Source organism: Pygoscelis adeliae, unplaced genomic scaffold (genome assembly GCF_000699105.1).
Source record: "Pygoscelis adeliae isolate BGI_AS28 unplaced genomic scaffold, ASM69910v1 Scaffold15, whole genome shotgun sequence".
Classification (NCBI taxonomy): Eukaryota; Metazoa; Chordata; class Aves; order Sphenisciformes; family Spheniscidae; genus Pygoscelis; species Pygoscelis adeliae.
In genome coordinates this window covers 2,754,087-2,763,755 of record NW_008824988.1, presented here as the reverse complement: position 1 = coordinate 2,763,755, position 9,669 = coordinate 2,754,087, and positions in this window count along the sequence as shown.

The following is a 9,669-nucleotide window of genomic DNA, read 5'->3' as shown; positions in this document are numbered from 1 at the left end:
AGCCACCCCTGTAGCCCCACTGCTACCGAAACCTTGCCACGCAAACCCAATACAGCTTCACGTTAAAACACTAAAAGTTATCATTATACATATTATCTGAGAGGTAATTATCTTTGATGACCTTTTCCGTATATTCCTGTTTTATCTTTTAATACAGAACAATTCCTATTAATTAATGCTTGCTTATGCAAAGACATGTTAGATTGCATGTATCAAGCTAATGCACTGAGCCTCGTTACTTTGAACACAGATGCAGATGAGTCATTAAAAAATTCCAATGAACAAAAAAGCAATAAGCAGGAATTTCTGTATAAAACTGTACACTATTCAGAAAGTTAAGCTCCTAATAATCCATGCTATCCCTAAATTCTCTGACTAAATGAATCATTTTACTCAGAAACAGCGAGAGACAAATTTCGCTTTACTTTTGTGAAATGACTCTATGGCAACTGAAAAGAGAAGCATTTGGCTTTAATTCTTCTACTGAATTTACCATTGAGAAGCACAAGAGTTATTTCACCACCCTTTCAATGTTCATAATCGCATTAGAATTGCCTAAGAAGCAGCGTCATGGCACACATTTAAAGTTTCTGTCTCCCTATACAGAACATACGTGACCGAGATAGGTTATTTTATTCTGTAGAGGAAAACCACTAATTTGGAGGTAAAAGCAGCAGTGTTCTTTCTGCTTGAGCATATCGGAACAACAGCAATACAGATTCTTACTGTGAATTCTGTACACACTCTGCTATTTTGGGATTTGAAGAGTTGCAGTACATTTTTTTGTGACAGCTTAGTTCACAGCATTATATTTTGCCACAGAAGTTTAGGACCTGAGCCAAAATGGAGGCAGTGGAAAGGTTCCCATTGATGTCAGTGAGCTTTGGATCAGGCCCCAGACAGCTAAGGACTAGGATTGTTAACTTACAATTAATATGCATCTACACTGACCCTAGAATAGTCCAGGCGGGAAATTCCTCTTTTGCTTTTACAATTGGTTTTAGCATCTTTTACTGGTAACTTTGAGAAAATACTAATTAAAAAAAAAAAAAAAAGAGGAAAAGAAGAGAAAGACACCTACAGGTTTTCCAGGGTAAAACAGAAGCTTATACTCAAACCTCTGTATAAGCTGTTATTTGCTGATCTGTAATATAATGATAGAATCATAACATTCAGCAATGCAATGTCAGTAGATACAAAAGTCATTTTCCTTCACAGTTCAAGATTGTTCCCTTTAAGGGTCTGAAAGCTTTCTCATTTAAACTAAGGTGTCTACAAAGAATATTCAGCAATCTGAATCTAATCACTGAATTACAGTGATGACACTGAAGTAAACATTTCAGTTTATAAAAGAGAGCTGTTTCTGATATTTTAATGTATTTACTACAAGTATTTTTTGAGGGGATGAAGAAGGTTACTAATGTAGTGTCTGACAGAGGATCACTAGCTAATATTGCAGTGAACAGCTTCAGTAGAACTACCAAAGTAAACAGTGACAAAACTTATTATCTGATTTCCTTATTGTCTTTATATTCTAAGCCTTTTTCTTTCTAAATAGTAATGTGTTTTGGCTTTCTACTTCATAATTTGAGCTTCCATCTAATTTTTTTGTTATGTTTTGTGTCACTTATGCTTAATACTGTAAAAAATGCAGACTCATTTTTCAGTTAATTAAATAGTATATCTTTGAGAGAGACGTTGTTTTAATGGATTGCAACTCATAAGCAGCTAGTATTCATAGCAGAGGTGAATCATAGTTATATGTCACAAGAATGTGACGTACAATTAATGTCATTGCAGTGAATGATTAGTTCATAGGTTTCATTTCATTGAAATTTTCTAAGTATTACTGATAGAGTCTCATATTCTGGTACTTCTTCAGACACTTATGAAATTAAAAAAACCCAACTCATTAAATAAATATCAAAGCCATAGTAGGAAGGTTGATGTGATGGAAGCAATTACTCAGGTGTTCACATAAACAAGCTAATGAACATTGGAGCCATTTTTATGATTGCAACAGAATATTTAATTTGAAGGAATAAATCTCCTCTGAACACTGATTACTCATTTCGTATAAAAGATAATTTTATTTTCCTGTGTTGCACAGAAAATAATACTGGTAGTCATATTCATTTCAAAGAAATGGTTGGTTTGTAAAGCTTTTATTTACCCTGTGGGGAGTAGCATCACTTTCAGGCAATGTTTTAGGCTTCTGAAAAATCTGAGAAGCATCTGCTTCAATGAAAATATTTTCCTTCTGAAACATTGAACATTTAGCACTTACTCATAGGCATTTCATAGCCGTAAGAGACAGTAGATGATAAAAATCACAGTGGGAACTTGGGAAAAATAGTTTGACTTATTGTTCTTGACTACAGAGAATTACAGTGCAAATGTAGGGGGAAAAAAGTACATGTTGCAAAATGGGATAATGTCAGAAATATTTAGGAATACATCTCCATACACCCATTTCAGTAATATGTGACATTATGTGCTATGTCACTGAATTCAGCTACAATGTCTTTGACAATATAGTGGAGGGAAATACAGCCACTCTGATCTCTTAGTCTGTGCATGACTCACCCAACTAACTTCTAACTCTAGAAGCAATTTTAGATAGACCTGAGCAAAGACAGTTGGAATTAATAAATTTTTGAAGAAGTGCAAAGTTAAGGAGATAACTTCCTGAATTTGGGTATAGTTTCAGCAAATTCATAGCTAAAAAAAAGGAGGGGAAAAGGAAAAACAAGACAAGGAGGTAAGTGTTCAAAATAATAAATTTTTTTCCTTTGACATTTTCAAAAGGAAATATTTCAACTTAAGTATGTTTTTGTTTCTGAACTGCTTTTAACTCCTGAAGTATTAGGGTATTAAAACATTCCCCAAATAAAAGCAAGTATTCCCACTCAAGCTGAAAAAGAACCTCAAATATAACTGTAATATTTTCCTTCTTCGCTTGCAATGTTTCTGGCACAGCCACTGAACCAAAACATCTATTATTTGTATAGTTCTTCCTTTCAGTTTCTCTGGGGACAGTTCTCCTTCCCTGGAAGTGGAATGATCCTGCTCCCACTATCTAAACTAAATTGAAATACCAGGGTATTTGTGGTATTTGTGGCTGGTGGGATATTGCTGTATACCAAACAAGGAGTTGTCCACCTGTTAAGAAAAGTATCTGGATGTTTTTCTGACCAGTTTCTAACAGCACAAATGAAGACAGAGAGAGCGTGTTCACTTTGTTGTACTCATCCTTCTCACTCTCTCTCATTATTTCTCTCCTTACACTTAAAAAGTGCAGGAAAATGATTTTGTAATGTGAAAGGCACAATACCTTTCAGATGTGACAGAAGAATTAAAAAAGACAGCAATATGCAGAATTTCCAGAAGTATGGTTATTAAAACCAAGGGTGCTCTGTCATTATCTGATATCCAGGTGAAAAACCAAAAGCTGCTGAAATACCTCTATATGTGACTTTATAAGAGCTCAAATATACCCATACATTTAGGTATTCCACAAAAGCTGGAATATAGAGGAGAGACAGCAAGGGATTTCAGAAAAGCAGTTTTAAATGTCTGTTTCTAAGGGACTCAAACAGTAAGTTTACCATGGTGATGACTGTACTGATAGCTTAGTCCTCTTTAGAAAATTATTGCCTATTTAAGTATTTTGAAAGAAGTTAATTTTTTTTAATGTTTCATTCATCCCATGAACTATTATTTACCTGTATAACAAGTAACTCACTAAACAAAATGAGTGGTTCACCACTTCCAGGAGAAAATACGATAGGGTGAAGTTTATAGTAAAGAAAATACATTAATACATAAACAATGTGATCTTAAGCACCAGGATAACAAAAAAGAAAGGAAAAGACAGGTGGAATAACAAAAAAGATTCAAAATGAAGACTTAAACAAGTTCAGCTCTTTTCCTGGTCTCTGCAGGCTCGACTGTAGCCTCCTCACTGGTATTCTCGCCCCCGGTGAGAAGCAGTCTATCAATACTTCGGGAAGTGGATCAAGGGCCGTGGCTTTGCCTCTCAGCTCTTCCTCCTGGGCCAGCAACCTGTACTCATCTGTAGGTATTGCTCTCATAGTTCTGCCAAGCAATGCCAGGGCAGGATGATGGGGACATTGCTGCACCCAGTTCTTCCCCAAACATCCACTTTTGCAGCAGGAGGATGGAAACACCAACAGCTCTCCTCTGACTACTGCTGCTGCATCAACCACAAAAGATAAGAGATCTCCTCTTCCATACAAGAGTTAGGAAACCTGAAAAAGAATCTCCCAAAGTAGAAACTGAAGCATAATATTTCTTAGCAACAATATCTATGCAATAATCTGGGGCAAGATTTGTAAAGGTCCTGTTAATCTCCCACCTGAAAAGTAAGTCTGGTGAAGAGACACGTATTCAATCAGGTGTCTAGCTTTGGGCTACTATTGACTCAGCCCCTGTTCATACGAATGCAATGGTTAGATGTCTGAAAACTATTGTGTGTTCCACACCTAGAGTGCAAATTCAGAAAAATGAGAGTAACTAATAAGCTTTTACAAACATGGGTCATGTCAGTTTACTTAGAAACTTTGCCTTCTTTTCTGTTCATTTTTTAAAATACAATTTTATTCTCCATCATTAAAAAAAAAAAATTAAAATGGGTCCTCCTAAACTTAATATGAAAGTTACTTAAGACCAAGATACAAGGTTATTTATAGGTATTTTAAAATATTGAATAGATATTTTGCTAGTTGATTACTTTTAGATGTCTTGAGTATATTTTTGCTGGAGACAAGACTGACTTCAGCATTTGTTTTTTAATCATACTAATTTTCAGAGTAAAGCCTCTGTTTAGCATCTTTAAATTCCCTTAAAAAAGGGTTACAGAAAATATATCCTTAGAACTACTTTAATCCCGTTCACTCTCATTTCAAGACATTTCCCATACATCCGTCTGACAGTGTTCTTGCATTCTGATACTACTTTTAACAGGTGAAATCATTATAAATCCTGGATGCTTAAACTGATCTTAATCCAGTTCTTAAGGTCAGCTAACAACTCAGCAAATCAATGGAAAACAAATGAAGAAAACATGGATATTGCCTAATTGGCTTATAGCTTCTTCAGTATGGTGCAGCATGTCCTTGAAGAGGCAAAACCCAAACACTGTGTCCTGGTTTCGGCTGGGATGGAGTTAATTTTCTTCCTAGTAGCTGGTACAGTGCTGTGTTTTGGATTTAGGATGAGAATAATGTTGATAACGTACCGATGTTTTAGTTGTTGCCAAGTAGCGCTTACACCAGTCAAGGACTTTTCAGCTTCCCATGCCCCGCCAGCAAGAAGCCGGGAGGGGGCACAGCCAGGACAGCTGACCCAAACTGGCCAAAGGGACATTCCATACTATGTGACATCATGCTCAGTACATAAACTGGGGGAAAGCTGGCTGGGGGGTGGCGACCACTGCTCGGGAACTGGCTGGGCATCGGTTGGCAGGTGGTGAGCAATTGCATTGTGCATCACTATCACTTGTTTTGTATATTCTTTTATCTTTATTATCATTATTTTCCCTTCCTTTTAAACCACAACAGACTGTTACAAGTCTACTGTTGCAAATGGTTTCTCTTTTCTGGTTAAAAATGATATTTTGAAATAACTGGCTTCATAGTAACTATTAAAAAAAAAATCAATTTGGTCTTGACTTGGAAAAGAGCTGAAGGAGATTAGGCAGTAGAAAACATGTATTTCCTTGAAACAAAAAATATTTTTATATCATATATGATATTTTGATGCTCAATGAAAGAGTGATTGTAGTCACTTCTTTGGAACTAAATTAACCAAGCTCTGTGAACTGACTGTTACAGATGAGATAATGTGACACTTGCAAATATATGAAATGGGAATGGTTGTTAAGAGACGTGTGAGGATGTGAGTCCAGCACTCCAGGAAAAGAAACAATAGGAGTACACCACACCTCAGTCGATGACTTAGGATATGTTTTGCAGTATTGTGTTTTAGTTTCTTTAGTAAAGGACACTAAAGCCCTGAGAGGCAATAAATTCTTATACACTTAGTAATTATGTGGGATTTTTTGGATTTTTTTTTCTATAAGTGGGGAAACCCACTTACACTGTCAAATCTTCAACACCTTTAGAAACTTCAGGTTGTTTCCTACTAAAACTTCAACACTTCAGCTGGAATTGTTGCCTTTTCTTCTTTGCTCTGCTGCATGACATTATGATATCACTGACCAAGAATTTGGATCTGTCTGCAAAAGGACACTTAGGGAAGTTAAAATGAATTAACTGAAGGTGTGAACTGAACTGCATCATCCAACTCTTGTGCTGCTGTTTACTTCATAGGAAGGTTGACTTGACTAAAGTAACTCAAGGCCACTCTTCTGAAAGAGAATGTTCATGCAGATGTAATGCAATGCAGTCTAACTTCACACCTTCAGCTAATTCCTCCTAATTTCCCCAGTGCCTCTGTTTGGAAAAATATCCTGGAGGCATACCAATTTTTGAATCAGCTACACAGTCTTTCACTATAATACAAAACTGGCTACATGCCTAGAACTTCTGGTCTCTGATTTTCTCTTTCATCCAGCATTTTTCCTTCTAATATTCTAGACAAGTAAAGTCCAGATGTTTTCTGCTGTTCAAGAAAGCAACCAGAGAGCACCCTTAGGGGTTCAGTCTTTTATTTTCAGAAAACATTAAGTTTGGCCCATTTCATTTAAAAAAATATAGATACAGTTTTTCTTTGGATTGCTATTCAAATATTAATTATTGCATAGTACCTTAGGGCTCCCTAGTTCTTGCACGCCTTTAAAAGGAATAAGGTCCTGAATTACCATGTTCTCCATCAATGATTTTTATTTCTAGAATATGCAGAGCTTGAAACAGCTAAATTGCTCATCCTGCTGGTAAAATTACTATTTGTTCTACAAACATAGGTACAGATCTCTATTACAATAACTACTGAATTCAAGCCACTATTTTCTTGAAAGTTCTTACTCTTTATAATGATTTATCAATTACATGGTTTGAAACATGAAACTCTCTTGGAAATAACATTGAAAAAAACTGATTTTAATATTGCTACTGCATTATATTCACTTCTTAACTCTCTTCCCCAGCCATCCTCATGTATCTTAACTGGATCTAGACTGTATTTCTCGAAACACTTCTTGAATAAATACTGAGGTTATCTGTCACTCCTAATGATTTATAACCCAGCCTTGTGTTTATCAGTGAAAAACAGTAGCTCTTTTGATCCTACAGAGCATATTTATTAAACAGGAAGAAAGAAATTCCATGCCAATGCCACAATTTCATTCATCCTTCCTCTGCATAGTTTTTTTCCTTGTTCACTTATGCATTAGCAAACAACACTTAAGGAAACTGTAGTTAATTATCAGGATTTCTTATTTGTCTCTAAAGTACTTTTATTTCATGCTGACTAATTACAGTATTTCCTTTGAACCACGTCTTAATCATATTTATACATTATATCACAACTGCAGTAAGGGTGTAATCTGGTGGCTTTCTGGGTCAGGATAGTAATCAGAAAGATGTATTCATCTCCTTGAATTGTAGGATTCATTGCCTTGTAGAGAACATTGCCTGTGGTCCAGAGAGCTGGCCAAGGCACGGTCCCCAAGACGGTGGTGAGGAATAGGTGCTTTTTCATCTGTTCCTTCCTTCATATTACTCTGAAAAAAACAGATGGGCTCCCAGGATAAAGCAGGCAATTACAGAGGGTGGCAGAATTGCCACACTATGCTAAAGGTCTTTTCTCATGCCACCAACTCCACTCTACCCTATTGCCATAGAGCCCTGAGCAGCAGCCTTACACCTACCGTAAGTCTGACTGCCCGCAGACAGGGATTCCTTCCTAGTTCCTTTGTGCACAGCTGTGCCTGGTACACACAGCTCTGACCAGGAGAGCACTGCTTTCAGGGGTTTGTTATTGCAGTTCTTGGTATCATTTTAGACAGCTCTGGAATTTCTGTCTCTACTTTTGTGCTTTGATTCTAGCTTGATACAAGTATAAATGCCTGCACAGGAGAAAAGGGAAGGTCCCTTGTTTCTAGCAAGTAAGAGACTTACAACACATACCTTACTACCTTGGTGATATTACTTGTTATGTACTTATTTCACAGATTATACGCAGGCAAATATAATGATTAATGCAATTCCATTGTATTCTGGTTCCTTCTCTCCGAGCTGAAAACCATCATAGTGGTTTTCATTGTTTAATTTCCCTTAATTTTTTATGAGTCATTTCCTTAGTGCCTTCTTGTCATACTGTTTTATAACGACTGGTCATGTTTTAATTAGTTGAAAATTGAAGCAGGAATCAGCAAAGCAAAAAAAAATTAGAGATATTTTCTTTTTAAATTTTGCCTGGCAATGTTCAGCTGTCCTATATCTGAAAATAACACTTCATAGCATCATTTTTAATTCTTACAATTAAATAATTTTTGAAGTGTGCAAATCAGATCATTCATGATTAAGTGTACAACTGCCACCAGTATGCTCTCTGAAAATATTTGTGTTCTATGCAGAGTCCAGCTATCACAAAGTCAACGCACTTTGCGTGTGTAGTTAGCTTTAGGTGTTTGAATAATATTCTAGAAGCCTAGGAACAGTCATGTAAATAGGTTCTCAAGCACAAGCAAGGGGAAAAAACCCAACAGATATACTACTGAATATTGAGGATACATTGAAGTTAAGGAGATAAAAGTGGTTTCACAGAAATGATATTTCAAATGCACAAGCTGTATTTAATCTCCTGGGTTGAGAAAGAAACTGCCTATCGATATCTTTCTGAGTGGATTACTGATGGCAAAAGGGTCTTTAAAAAGCAGAAAAGGTTAAAAAACCCAAAGGCTGAAACCTGATATTATATTAGAAACAGGGGTATCAATCTAAGGAGCAGCAATGAAGTTTTCAACAGTTTACCCAAGGTGATAATTTGAAATCTTTAATTAAAGATTGAGTTTTTAAAAAATTATCTTTCCACTTAGGCAGAATTTCTGGCCATGCGTCAAAAATTATTGGCTGAAAATAATGTGGGGTTTTTTTGTTCAATTTAATTTTTCTTGTGTTTCATAATGAAGAACAGATCAGGTAAGCATAATGCTCTCTTTAAAACATTTCTGTATTTTCTCTCATTGGATTTCTTACCAACTTTTAATGATAATTATAATAAATGCATTTCTAAACAAAATCAGATTTTAAAACCTAAAACTCAAGATATGCAGATTCTTCTTTTGGATTAACAACAAGAATAAAAAAGAAATTCATATCTAGTGTGCTATAATCCCTTTGTTCTCCGATTCCACTCTGGTGTCTCTAATAAAGTTCTGTTGCCGTTCCTGAAACATCACCATAACAAATGATTATGCCTTGCAATTCCTTTGGTGATGCATGTGAAGACATAATATTCATGACAGACATTGTTTTGATGACCTTACTACTGAAAGGGAGCAGATTCAGCTAAAACCACGTGCACCTGATTTCCTGAATAAGAGATGAGATTGGTGCTACATCACTTTATGGAGAAGACATATTTAAGTAGAACTTTTTTCACCCTCTGGGATTGCTTATGTTATTCTGAGAGCATGTCCACCTATCCAAGAAAATCTGAAGCTAGGCAGGCTCTAAAGGAAAT